This window comes from Coregonus clupeaformis, chromosome 30, assembly GCF_020615455.1.
Source record: "Coregonus clupeaformis isolate EN_2021a chromosome 30, ASM2061545v1, whole genome shotgun sequence".
Lineage (NCBI taxonomy): Eukaryota > Metazoa > Chordata > Actinopteri > Salmoniformes > Salmonidae > Coregonus > Coregonus clupeaformis.
The window spans coordinates 34,135,669-34,150,047 of NC_059221.1; the positions used below are offsets into that span (position 1 = coordinate 34,135,669).

Genomic DNA, 14,379 nt, shown 5'->3' on the forward strand with positions numbered 1-14,379 from the left:
GGATAGTACGATAGAGCTCTGCAGGCTATCTCTACAGTAGATTGCAACCCCACCCCCTTTGGCAGTTCTATCAAGACGGAAAATGTTGTAGTTGGGGATGGACATTTCTGAAGTTGGGGATGGAAATGTCTTCCTAAATCAGGATTCAGACACTGCTAGAACATCAGGGTTGGCGGAGTGTGCTAACGCAGTGAATAACTCAAACTTAGGGAGGAGGCTTCGGATGTTAATGTGCAAGAAACCAAGGCTTTTATGGTTACAGAAGTCAACAAATGATAACACCTGGGGAGTAGGAGTGATACTGGGGGCTACAGGGCCTGGGTTAACCTCTACATCACCAGAGGAACAGAGGAGGATTAGAATAAGGATACGGCTAAAGGCTTTAAGTACTGGTCTTCTAGTGCGTTGGGTACAGAGAAAAAAAGGGGCAGATTTCCGGGCGTTGTAGAATAGATTCAGGGCATTATGTACAGACAAGGATATGGAAGGATATGAGTACAGTGGAGGTAAACCTAAGCGTTGGGTAACGATGAAAGAGATAGCATCACTGGAGGCACAGATTGAGTCGGTCTCGGCATGTATGTGGGGTGGGACAAAGGAGCTATCTATGGCAGGTTGAGCTAGGCTGGGGGGATCTACAGTGAAATAGTACAATAAGAAATAACCGAAACAGCAATAAGCAAGGCATATTGACATGGGAGAGAGGCATAAAGCAATCACAGGTGTTATTCGAGAGAGCTAAGACAACAGCTGGTAATGGCAACAAAGTTTGGGCTGAGGCTAAACATAAACAGGATGCGGTACCGTATAAAGGAACAGTCCAGCAGGCATCAGCTGTATAGCTGAGTTATCATAAGGTCCGGTGAACAGCAATAGGAGAGTTCGGAGGTAGTTCGGGGGCTGCTATAACACTGGTGAGCAAGAGGCCACGGCTAGCGTGTGCTAGCGGGCCGGGGCTAGCAGATGGATCTTCGTGGTCAACGTCGTAACGGGAAGCCTGTTGTAACCACATCAGACGATTTCGTCTGCAGACCAGTCGTGTTGGATCGGCGGGGCTCTGTGTCAACACTAGGAGGTCCCGTCCGGTTGACAGAGAGGTAGATAGCCGGGAGATGGGCCTGGCTCAAGGCTAGCTCAAGGCTGATTAGCCAACAACAACATCCATTTGGTTGCAGCTAGCTAGTTGCGATGATCCGGTGTTAAATGTCCAGTGATTCAGTGATTCCGGCAGAAAAAAACGATATGTTCTGGGTCGATAACGCGCTGTGCAGACAGTGCAGACTGGCCGATAATAGTCCAGGCTAGAGCTGGCTGGTAGGTAGTGCAGGCCACGGACAATGGTGAAAAACCGCTAACGGTGGCTAATAGCAAGTAGCTAGTTAGCTGGCTACTCCCGTCCGGTAGACAGAGAGGTAGATAGCCGGGATATGGGCCTGGCTCGATGCTAGCTCAAGGCTAACTGGTGCTTGCTTCGGGGGCAGTGGTGATTAGCCAAACAGCAACATCCATTCGGTTGCGGCTAGCTAGTTGCGATCCGGTGTTAATGTCCAGTGATTCAGTTATTCCGGCAGAAAATCCGATGTTCTGGGTGAAAACCGCTAACGGTGGCTAATAGCAAGTAGCTAGTTAGCTGGCTAGCTAGTTTCAACTGGAGATTCTAGATAAAAGGTAAGTCAATAATAGAATCTGTTCCACATTGAGTGAGGCGGGTTGCAGAAAAGTATATTTTGTAGAAGGATGAAAAGTGTGATAGGGAAATATGTACGAAAAATACAAAAAATACAAAAATACAAAAAACTGGCTAATTACACAGACACAAAACAAAGAACACGACCGCACTGCTACGCCATCTTGGCAATTCGAATGGGTTCGATTCGCACGGGGGCCAGTATGAAAAAATTTATAAAAATTATGCACTCACTAACTGTAAGTCACTCTGGATAAGAGCGTCTGCTAAATGACTAAAATGTAAAAATGTATTAAATTAGAGCTGGGCTGAAACAAAAGCATGCACACCCTGCTGCTCTCCTGGACCGGAATAGCTCACCCCACAGGTCTTATCAAAACCCTTCCTTCATTGTGCCATCCGTTAACTCAAAATCCCCTCCCCTACCCACACAACCAGTTTCTGTAACTCACAGAGTAGGGTGAAACTACCCAAGGCACAGATCTAGGATCAGCTTACCCTCACCAAATTCTAAAGTTAATCTTTAGAGAAAAAAACAAAAAACGGACATAGGATCAGTATCTAGGGCAACCATATCCTACTCATTTTGACTCATTCATTCCCCTTCTATACCAATAATACCTCATTCTCTGAATCACATGTAGAAGAACAAACATGTGTGCTAATCCTGACATGTGTTTTATGTTCATGAACAACACGTGTGCTAATCCTGACGTGTGTTTTATGTTCATGAACAACACATGTGTGAAGTGGTTATGGGAGTGACACGTGAGTAAGTATGTGTAAGGACGCCATGTGTGTGTGTGTAAGTGTGTGCAGGTGTGTGCACCATCATGGGAGAGAGTGAACATATGTGAAAAAATCTGTGGGTACATGTGTGGAATTGTAAATCTTATAAGGGGCAATCTGCAGTTCAAACAATAACAAAGCATTTCAGTAAACAGCTGAGGGATGGAGCTGGAGAAATGTAACCACTCTCAAATTCAAAGACAAAACTATGGATGCAAGGACTAACCATCCATGATATCAACACTATCATTTTTACCATGTCTTGAGGCTATATGGTGTTTGTTTACAATTACATTGTTTAACAAAGAGTAAAACAAGTTCATATTTGGGATTCTGATGGGGATAGACAGTTGAACTAAGCTCATGAGGCATTTATAAGTTATATTCTTCAAGAATCAATAACAGTGGTGGAAAATGTACTCAATCGTCATACTTGAGTAACAGTAAAGACACCTTAATAGAAAATGACTGAAGTAAAAGTGCAAGTCAACCAGTAAAATACTACTTGAGTAAAAAGTCTAAAAGTATTTGGTTTTACAGTGAGGGAAAAAAGAATTTGATCCCCTGCTGATTTTGTATGTTTGCCCACTGACAAAGAAATGATCAGTCTATAGAGACAGAATAACAACAACAAAAATCCAGAAAAATGCATGTCAAAAATGTTATAAATTGATTTGCATTTTAATGAGGGAAATAAGTATTTGACCCCTCTGCAAAACATGACTTAGTACTTGGTGGCAAAACCCTTGTTGGCAATCACAGAGGTCAGACGTTTCTTGTAGTTGGCCACCAGGTTTGCACACATCTCAGGAGGGATTTTGTCCCACTCCTCTTTGCAGATCTTCTCCAAGTCATTAAAGATTTTGAGGCTGACGTTTGGCAACTCGAACCTTCAGCTCCCTCCACAGATTTTCTATGGGATTAAGGTCTGGAGACTGGCTAGGCTACTCCAGGACCTTAATGTGCTTCTTCTTGAGCCACTCCTTTGTTGCCTTGGCCGTGTGCTTTGGGTCATTGTCATGCTGGAATACCCATCCACGACCCATTTCCAACCCAAGATTTGACGGTACATGGCCCTGTCCATCGTCCCTTTGATGCGGTGAAGTTGTACTGTCCCCTTAGCAGAAAAACACCCCCAAAGCATAATGTTTCCACCTCCATGATTGACGGTGGGGATGGTGTTCTTGGGGTCATAGGCAGCATTCCTCCTCCTCCAAACACGGCGAGTTGAGTTGATGCCAAAGAGCTCCATTTTGGTCTCATCTGACCACAACACTTTCACCCAGTTCTCCTCTGAATCATTCAGATGTTCATTGGCAAACTTCAGACTGACATGTATATGTGCTTTCTTGAGCAGGGGGACCTTGCGGGCGCTGCAGGATTTCAGTCCTTCACGGCGTAGTGTGTTACCAATTGTTTTCTTGGTGACTATGGTCCCAGCTGCCTTGAGATCATTGACAAGATCCTCCCGTGTAGTTCTGGGCTGATTCCTCACCGTTCTCATGATCATTGCAACTCCACGAGGTGAGATCTTGCACGGAGCCCCAGGCTGAGGGAGATTGACAGTTATTTTGTGTTTCTTCCATTTGCGAATAATCGCACCAACTGTTGTCACCTTCTCACCAAGCTGCTTGGCGATGGTCTTGTAGCCCATTCCAGCCTTGTGTAGGTCTACAATCTTGTCCCTGACATCCTTGGAGAGCTCTTTGTTCTTGGCCATGGTGGATAGTTTGGAATCTGATTGACTGATTGCTTCTGTGGACAGGTGTCTTTTATACAGGTAACAAGCTGAGATTAGGAACACTCCCTTTAAGAGTGTGCTCCTAATCTCAGCTCGTTACCTGTATAAAAGACACCTGGGAGCCAGAAATATTTCTGATTGAGAGGGGGTCAAATACTTATTTCCCTCATTAAAATGCAAATAAATTTATAACATTTTTGACATACGTTTTTCTGGATTTTTTTGTTGTTATTCTGTCTCTCACTGTTCAAATAAACCTACCATTAAAATTATAGACTGATAATTTATTTGTCAGTGGGCAAACGTACAAAATCAGCAGGTGATCAAATACTTTATTCCCTCACTGTACATATACTTAAGTATCAAAAGTAAATGGAATTGCTAAAATGTACTTAAGTATCAAATTCCTTATATTAAGCAAGCCCGACGGCACAAATTTTTCTTCTTTTTTTATTGACGGATTGCCAGGGGCCCACTCCAACACTCAGACATAATTTACAAACTAAGCATTTGTGTTTAATGAGTCTGCCAGAACAGAGGCAGTTGGGATGACCAGGGATGTTCTCTTGATAAGTGTGTGAATTTAACAATTTTCCTGTCAAAATGTAACGAGTACTTTTAAATATTTTTACTTAAGTACTTTACACCACTGCTTAATGGCTATATAGCATGAATTTAAAAGTCAAAAAAATGCATGTAGCAATAACAGATTGCCCCTTTAAATTAAATATTGCTAATAGTATGTGATGCTCAAATACTCCCATATACAGTAGGTGTTAACCAAGATGAGAAAACAGACTAAGAAAGACAGAGAAATGGATGGATTTAGGGAGGGATAGTGAGAGAGAGAACCACAGAGAGAGAGGAACAGAGAGAGAGAGAGGAACAGAGAGAGAGAGAGAGAGGAACAGAGAGAGAGAGAGAGGAACAGAGAGAGAGAGAGAGAGAGAGAGAGAGAGGAACAGAGAGAGAGAGAGGAACAGAGAGAGAGAGAGAGAGGAACAGAGAGAGAGAGAGAGAGGAACAGAGAGAGAGAGAGGAACAGAGAGAGAGAGAGCGTAAATAAGAGGTATACGTCTCCATCTCCACCTCGTCACAGTAGTCTTGCTGTTTATTTTCTTTCTCCCACACAACCATCTCTTTCTCTCAGACTCCAGCCTTCTGTTGGCCAATCCACCTCCGATTAATCACTCGGTTTTCCTCTACTTCCCCCATTCTCCCCCTTCCCTCGTTCTGGTGGTGTTATTTCAACATGGTTGTATTTTACTCCTGTGGGAGGAGATATAGGGGCCGTGAAGATAGAGAGATAAACAGAAAAATAAAATGAGAGCAGGAGGAGGGTTGGGAGAGATGCATGGGAAAAGATGATGGATAGCTATACAGTCGTGGTCAAAGGTTTTGAGAATGACAAGTATTGGTCTTCACAAAGTTCGCTGCTTCAGTGTTATGAGATATTTTTGTCAGATGTTACTATGGTATACTGAAGTATAATTACAAGTATTCCATAAGTGTCAAAGGCATTATATTAAGTTTATGCAAAGAGTCAATATTTTCAGTGTTGACCCTTCTTTTTCAAGACCTCTCCAATCCACCCTGGCATGCTGTCAATTAACTTCTGGGCCACATCCTGACTGATGGCAGCCCATTCTTGCATAATTAATGCTTGGAGTTTGTCAGAATTTGTGGGTTTTTGTTTGTCCACCCGCCTCTTGAGGATCGACCACAAGTTCTCAATGGGATTAAGGTCTGGGGAGTTTCCTGGCCATGGACCCAAAATGTCGATGTTTTGTTCCCCGAGCCACTTAGTTATCACGTTTGCCTTATGGCAAGGTGCTCCATCATGCTGGAATAGGCATTGGTCGTCACCAAACTGTTCTTGGATGGTTGGAAGAAGTTGCTCTCGGAGGATGTGTTGGTACCATTCTTTATTCATGGCTGTGTTCTTAGGCAAAATTGTGAGTGAGCCCACTCCCTTGGCTGAGAAGCAACCCCACACATGAATGGTCTCAGGATGCTTTACTGTTGGCATGACACAGGATTGATAGTAGCGCTCACCTTGTCTTCTCCAGACAAGGTGTTTTCCGGATGCCCCAAACAATGGGAAAGGGGATTCATCAGAGAAAATGACTTTACCCCAGTCCTCAGCAGTCCAATCCCTGTACCTTTTGCAGAATATCAGTCTGTCCCTGATGTTTTTCCTGGAGAGAAGTGGCTTCTTTGCTGCCCTTCTTGACACAAAGCCATCCTCCAAAAGTCTTCGCCTCACTGTGCGTGCAGATGCACTCACACCTGCCTGCTGCCATTCCTGAGCAAGCTTTGCACTGGTGGTGCCCCGATCCCGCAGCTGAATCAACTTTAGGAGACGGTCCTGGCGCTTGCTGGACTTTCTTGGGCGCCCTGACGCCTTCTTCCCAACAATTGAACCTCTCTCCTTGAAGTTCTTGATGATCCGATAAATGGTTGATTTAGGTGCAATCTTACTAGCAGCAATATCCTTGCCTGTGAAGCCCTTTTTGTGCAAAGCAATGATGACGGAACGTGTTTCCTTTCAAGCACCACCCTCCTTTTAAAGCTTCCAGTCTGTTATTCTAACTCAATCAGCATGACAGAGTGATCTCCAGCCTTGTCCTTGTCAACACTCTCACCTGTGTTAACAAGAGAATTACATTTACATTATTTAGCAGACGCTCTTATCCAGAGCGACTTACATTATTCTTTTTTTTTTTTTTCATACTGGCCCCCGTGGGAATCGAACCCACAACCCTGCCGTTGCAAACGCCATGCTCTACCAACTGAGCTACCTCCCTGCCGGCCATTCCCTCCCCTACCCTGGACGACGCTGGGCCAATTGTGCGCCGCCCCATTGGTCTCCCGGTTGCAGCCGGCTACAGCAGAGCCTGGATTCGAACCAGGATCTCTAGTGGCACAGCTAGCACTGCGATGCAGTGCCTTAGACCACTGCGCCACTCGGGAGAATCACTGACATGATGGCAGCTGGTCCTTTTGTGGCAGGGCTGAAATGCAGTGGGAATGTTTTTTGCGGATTAAGTTAATTTTCATGGCAAAGAGGGACTTTGCAATTAATTGCAATTAATCTGATCACTCTTCATGACATTCTGGAGTATATGCAAATTGCCATCATCAAAACTGAGGCAGCAGACTTTGTGAAAATTAGTATTTGTGTCATTCTCAACACTTTTGACCACGACTGAATAATGAAGCAGACAGTGGAAGGTACAGAGAGGGGGAGTGGAAAGTAAATAGAAAGAAAGGAGGGGGGGGGTGAGGTGAGCATTAGGGATATAATGAAGCAGAGAATGTGGGCGGCAGAGAGATATAGTTTCAGGGGAAACTGACTCAGAGACGCTGGTATGTCTTGACCATAGCAAATTAGTCTGTGTGTATGTGACTGAGTGAAAAATAAAGTAACAGAGACAGGAGGGGATAGGAAAACTGTGAGGGGGCTAGAAGTGTGTACAGTCAGTAAAGTTGTGATGATGTGTGTATCAAGATGTCACACTAGGCAGCCTGGAACACAGTGGAACTAAGCCATCTCACCTCATCACAGGGTGAAACTAGCAGGTGCAACCTGGCAGTTGACTTTAAACAAACTGACAGTTGAAAAATGGGCCTACAAAAAAACATTGCCCCCGATAGTAGTCTTACTACTGCAATCACAGTTCATCCAGTGTGTGTGTGTGTGTGTGTGTGCGTAGGTGGTGGTCCTGATTTAAGACACTTTGAGGGCGCTTTGCCAAATGGGCCACCCTGCTGCTTCATCTGAATTACTGTCAACATTAATATCTCTCTCTCTCACACACACACACACAATAGTACAGCATCTGTGAGTGTCTTGTGTCTTTCTGTGAATATCTGTAGAGGGCAGATGGGTGCAGGGAGGAGGAGGGTATTTATATCCTGAGATCTGCCCCTGGGGGCAGAAGAACACTAAGTGGGGGCAATGGAATGGAGGAGGGGGGTATGCCGTCACTCTCACAATAACTTCTTTATCCATCTACAGGAAGGCCTGAGGACAATATAATATAGTAGAACAACATGCAACAAGCTGAGGATTTCCATACATAGAGATACATATTGCATGACATACCACTACTACTACTACAACTAAAGTTACACTTCTGTCTGTTTGTAACACTTCTATTACAGTAACTAGACTGCTAATGATAATAATATTGATACTACTAATATCAAATCTAAAAACAGAGAAACAGGTGCAAAGCAAACCCTTATTTCCAAAAAAGAATTGCTTCCAAAAACCACAGGCAAATATCAGGATCTGTAAAGTTAATTCCTTAAGCTCAAACTAAACTGAACATAAACCAAGCCACATAATCATAGTAAGCCAAAATACCTCTCCAATTCTGAAAGAAATCTCTGTTCCAGATTCAACTGAAATGACCACATTTCATAGCCACTTTTGACCCACACATTGCCCAGACTGACATACATGCACACACACACACACACACACACACACACACACACACACACACACACACACACACACACACACACACACACACACAAACAAACTCTTTCTCTATATTTCTTGCACACACCCACACATTTTTGCAAGATTCCAGAGAGTCTGAGCATCTTAATTTGAGTGAATATTTCCAGAAACAGACACTATCCTGTTTGTGGGCAGAGGGATCGATGAGTTCTCCCCAGAAAGCCCCAGTCTGAACGGTGACATACTGGCCTTCATGAGTGAGTGAATGAGTGAGTGAGTAAGTGAGAGTGAGTGAATGGGAGTGACTGTGGGGTCTCAAATGTCAAGGTGGCCCTCTAATATACAGAATTAAAGGGTCAGACTAAATTACGTTAGAACCTCAGAACAGGAAGACTGGAACTGGAGAATGACAGAAAGAATGGGAGAAAGAGAGAGAAAAAGAAAGATAAATCTGGAGAACGAGAGAGTGGGAAACAGAGGGGCAGAAAGAGAGGAGAGAAAAGAGAGGAAAGATGATCAACGGACTGATATGTGGAGAGAGGGAGAGAAGGAGAATAATGGAGATCAAGAGAGGAGTAAGGGGGAGGTTTAGAGCTCAGAAACAGATAGAGTAAGAGAGACAGAAATAGAGCACTCTATAGAGCTATGTCATGGAGGGACACTGAGCGGTTCCAAAGTCCAACAGAACAGTTAAAGGGGCAGTGCAGTCAAAAACTAGATTTTTCCTGGGTTTTATATATAATTCCACACTATGAGGTTGGAATATTACTGTGAAACTGAAAATTATGATAATGCACATTTAGTGTAAGAGCTGTTTTTAAAGACTGCCTGAAATTTCAGCTTGTTTGGCTCTGTGGGTTTTTTGGATATAGGTTAATAGACCAATAACAAAGAGAGTTTGCCCCCCTCTCTGCCAACAACAGCTAGTTTTCAGGTTACACATCCCTCCCATTAGGCCCTTCTCTCAGACCACTCCCAGACAGTCCTAGCTAAATTCTTGCTTGAGAAATTGCATTTAGCTATTTGGTTAATTTTTTTGTACCATTTTAATAGAAAACAATAATATAATATAATAATATAATATGCCATTTAGCAGACGCTTTTATCCAAAGCGACTTACAGTCATGCGTGCATACATTTTTGTGTATGGTCCCGGGGATCGAACCCACTACCTTGGCATTACAAGCGCCGTGCTCTACCAGCTGAGCTACAATCACAGTAAGGTACTTACTTGTTACCCAGAAATGATTTAATATTGAGATACAAATGGCTGCAGTGGACCTTTAAGTATTACTGCATTAACCTCAGTTTAAGGTACCTATGTATGGCCTGTAAGCGTGCCTTGTAGGGGAGAGGTGAGAGGACATGCGTGTTTGTGTTTGTTAGTGGTATGTATGAGGTAAAGGAGATTGGAGGTGGTCGATATGACCCTTAAGATTCCACCATCTTGCAGGAATGTAAACAAACCACTCACTATCAAACCAGACCATCCCTCCCCTGACACACACACATACACACTCACTCACATATATATTCCTAACAACTCTGATTACCTGTAGTATCTCTGTCTCAATAACTTGATGAGAAAACATATAGTAATAAATACATTAAACGTTTAAAGGATCCAATGATAAGCGCAAAATACAGTATTTGTGATAACTGTCATGATAGGTTATCTCCATAATGAGTTCTTAAGTACCTGGTGAAAGGCACTCCATTAGGCCTATAGACACACTCTATACATCCATGCACTAAAGGTCGTTGACCCTGACCCTGTATGGGGCTATAACCCTGTCCAATGTGACTTGGACCACACAGAAGGGTCACATGACGAAGCCTTAGAGACATGTTCATTGTTCCACTGGGTTGGGCATGTTATTGTGGCTCCCGAACCAATCATCTGACTCCTGCCTTCATGTTTTGACTTCTGGATGAGGTGGACATCCAGCTACATCTGAGGCAGACATCTTTCTCTGATGTTCTGCCTCTTCTGAGACAGGCCACAGTTCAAAGGCCAAGATGAACTCTGACAGGGAGGTATTTTAACTGCAGTTAGACACCCACTCATGCATGAACACACGTACGGACACACAAATGTGTGTCAAACACACAAAGGTCAAACACAGGTCGTCTTTGCAACACTAATGAGCGGAGCATACAGAGGATCATGGAACCCCAAAAACACATTTGTGACTACCAACACTAGTTCAGATGTGGATACAGACAGAGCAGAGACACACACAGAAAACCCACCCTGATTGGCAGACTCTTGACTGATGGTAACAGCTGAGAGTAGTGGAATACTGAGGAGGCTGCCCTTCCAAAGACTTCGTACTTTAATAACCGCCACCCGGCACAGCCAGAAGAGGACTGGCTACCCCTCAGAGCCTGGTTCCTCTCTAGGTTTCTTCCTAGGTTCCTGTCTCTCTAGGGAGTTTTTCCTAGCTACTGTGCTTCTACATCTGCATTGCTTGCTCTTTGGAGTTTTAGGTTGGGTTTCTATATAAGCACTTTGTGACAACTGCTGATGTAAAAAGGGCTTTATAAATACATTTGATTGATTGATTGATGAGTCATCCATATGGATCACTTTCACTGTAGAATGTTAGAATGTTACACTGTCCACAGCATAATGTCAGATCACAAGTTCTGTGATCTCCACACTTTACAGTCTTCTGTCTGTTTTTTGTTCTAGGTTTTGTTCTCTGTTCTGTCTGTGCTCTGTGTTCTGTCAGTAGCTTTTGGGGTTGGTTGTTCTTGAGGGTTTTGTCAGTCAGATATGGGCAATTCAACAGTAACAGTTTTATGGTTTGTTTAACTTTGCAATTGTTGGTTTTTGTTTAACATAAATTATTTTACTGTGGGATTGCCCATATGTGAACTATCTGTCCTGTTGATGATGGGTGTTCTGTCTGCCCTGTGCACTCTACTATCTGGAGAGGATTACCCTCCCACAATCCTGCCAGCTTCACAACCCACTCTGGCCTAACAGTTGACAGAATGATACACTCTTAACAGATTAAACCATAAACGTTTGCTTTGATATCCCATACCTTCAAGGTGGTCTGGAGTGTATGGTCTGCACGTGTCCCTTCTAAAAGCCTCCTTCTCTAAGATAATAGTAGGTATCAAAGCAGGCGGTAAATCCTCCTGGAGCATAAGGCTGTTTTTGAGGTTGATATTCTGTTATTCTAGTCCGTGGATCGACGTGTTTTTGTTTCTCTTTGCAAACCAAGTGGTCTGGCAGGGCTCTGCGTTCAATCCAGTAGCAGCTTGCCGCGCGTTACGATCCAGATTCGCATTGGCACTGTCCCCACGGTCCCCCCCTAATCCCCTCTCCCTCCTCCTCTCCCTCCCTCTGCTGGATTCAACTGCGGCTGCGGTTGAAGTCCTGATGAGAAACAGGTGGATCTAGATTCTCCAACGGCCCTATACGCCTACCCTTCTCTGCCTCGGGCCTTGGTTGGGCAATCCTCGTAAACACACTCACAAACACACAACACGCGTGCCAGTTTGAGGACAGACATCAGGCGCACTTCCAAAGGAGCAGTCTAAACACAGACGCACTAATGGGGTTTGTTGCAACTTGTTGCTTGCTCTTGCAACGAACCCTATGCTATTTGAATAAACGTAGTCCCACATCCACAGTCGAGATCTCAATAATCCCCTCATTGCGTGTGTCCAACTGAACCGTCTCCTCTTTCCGAGGAGTAGGTCGTCGTGAGGAGAATAGTCTGGTGTTGTAGCCTATCTGGTATCATCGCATCATTGGGAGGAGAGGCTCGTCTTTCCTACCCGTTCTTTCCATAAGACAGGCTACAGAACCGACGATGCAGCCAATTATCGCAACTGGCAGAGAATTTCCGCAGCAGCCTGTGTCCCCACCGTCCCCGCCTGCTCTTTGCCTCTTTCACAGATTACCAACAATAGAAAAACGGCTGCATGCAGCAGCCACTGAAATATTTAAAGTTCGAATTTATTCATTCTTATTGACAGGATATGGCATACATAGCGCACCATAGACCGAAATGTATCATATCATTATAATAAAAACGCTATATGAATATGGTGTCTTTAAACGCGCAGCTCACATATGGATCATTCATAGCCTGCAGGCCTATCGCATCGTCTTCGATCATACAGTTTTAATGTAGGCTATCCCCATACTCGCCTTTCTTCATTCAAAACCTACCTGCGCTCATGTGTCCTGTCCTCAGATATGACGTCCTCTGCATCCGATTATGACTCGGGCATATCGCAGCGGCCACGGATGCTTATCCACAGTTTCCGGTCTCGCGCTTCCACCTCTGGTGAGCAGCAAACTATAGGCTGAAATACGGAAAGTCAGTCTTCCGTCGATATTGATTTAGATGACCTCAGCCAGTTCTCTCTACGATAAACAAAACCAGCAGGAGTAAGCACGGGAACTCACGCCCCTTTAAGATATCTCTCTCTCTCTCGCTCTCTCTCTCTCACACACACATGCGGATCAACATGATTACCTCCAACCGCCCTGCGCGGTTACTATTACACAACCGATCAGCTCATGCACGGAGACCCTGGGCCCACCAATAAGATAGCCGACATTTAGATTCCAGCCTTACATGATGGGATAAATACTGCCTTTTATTTTCCACTCATAGTCAGAATATTGCTTTTCACTCTCTCTGCCTTTCTTGCTCTCTCTCTCGAAGAAGAAGAAATTATGAAATGTCAGGTCTTTCTTTTGCTATGTTTCAACCTTTTTTAAAATTATTATTCATAATTATATTATGTTTTTACATATGTTATGCTATCAGCATCTGATAATGCCACTGATAGACTGCATGATGAGTGTGATAATATTGACAAGGTGTGATAAAATAGCTATTTAACCTCTAGGATTTTCAGATTCTGACCATCAGTTCAAAGAGACTGTTGCAGTAAATTAAGTAGTTATGAGCTTCTGCCACCCCAGTAGTTAGGAAGCCATAAAACATCTCCTGAAAGCCGGCTTGACACCTAACTGTTCCAGCTACAAGGAGAAAGGCTTGTTTGTATATAAAGAGAACCCCAACCTGAGGTAATGTCTAACTTCCAACAGGCAGGTTGAGAATGGTGCAGGCCAGAAGAGACAAAGGGGTTGGAACAAACTGCGTTCTCATGGTGAAACTCTACCCTCCTCCTCCCCTCTCTTTCAGTCCTGGAGGGGAGAGAGGCAGGCAGGGCCATTGGTATTTCCCTGTGCCAAGCTCTAAACCCTGGCTCCATGCCACCCTATCATCCCCTCCCTCACTCCTTCACTCACCCGAGGATGGGTGTGTCCAGGTGATCAGGGAGCGGCTAGGGACGGCTTAAAGGAGCAGGTGGAGTTACAGACACACACACACACCTGTATGAGTAGATGTAACACACTCAAGGAGACAGTGTTTATTTAAGCTGTCCATGGACGCTGTGTCAACAATGTTCTATTCAGTGCAGGGGAGTTTTTAAACAGTGATGAGAGTAGACCGTCACCATTCCTCTAGTCCTCCAGGCTGAACTACAGTATCTGTCCTGCTGCACCCCAGACACAAGGCCTGTGTACTGTCCACAATGCCAGGCAGTGTCCCACTGGCACATAGACTGTAAACAAACCACAACCCATACACACAATGCTGCAGACTTCAGAAGGAAGTCACAGATAATCAATTGACTCCCATGTCTAAG

General features: G+C 44.2%; 1 protein-coding gene across 2 annotated transcripts in view; it reads right to left on the minus strand.

Moving 5' to 3' along the window:
* LOC121545369 (proline-rich transmembrane protein 3) overlaps positions 1-13,167 on the minus strand; it is a 39,823-nt gene extending 26,656 nt beyond the window's left edge. Inside the window, exon 1 of one of the 2 annotated variants that reach the window (XM_041855832.2) lies at positions 12,884-13,167. The gene's annotated coding sequence lies outside the window, so the exon portion shown is untranslated. Of the gene's footprint in view, positions 1-11,744; positions 11,980-12,883 lie in introns of those variants that run through there. The other variant, XM_041855833.2, reaches the window with a different exon arrangement.
* Between the last annotated feature and the right edge of the window lie 1,212 nt (positions 13,168-14,379).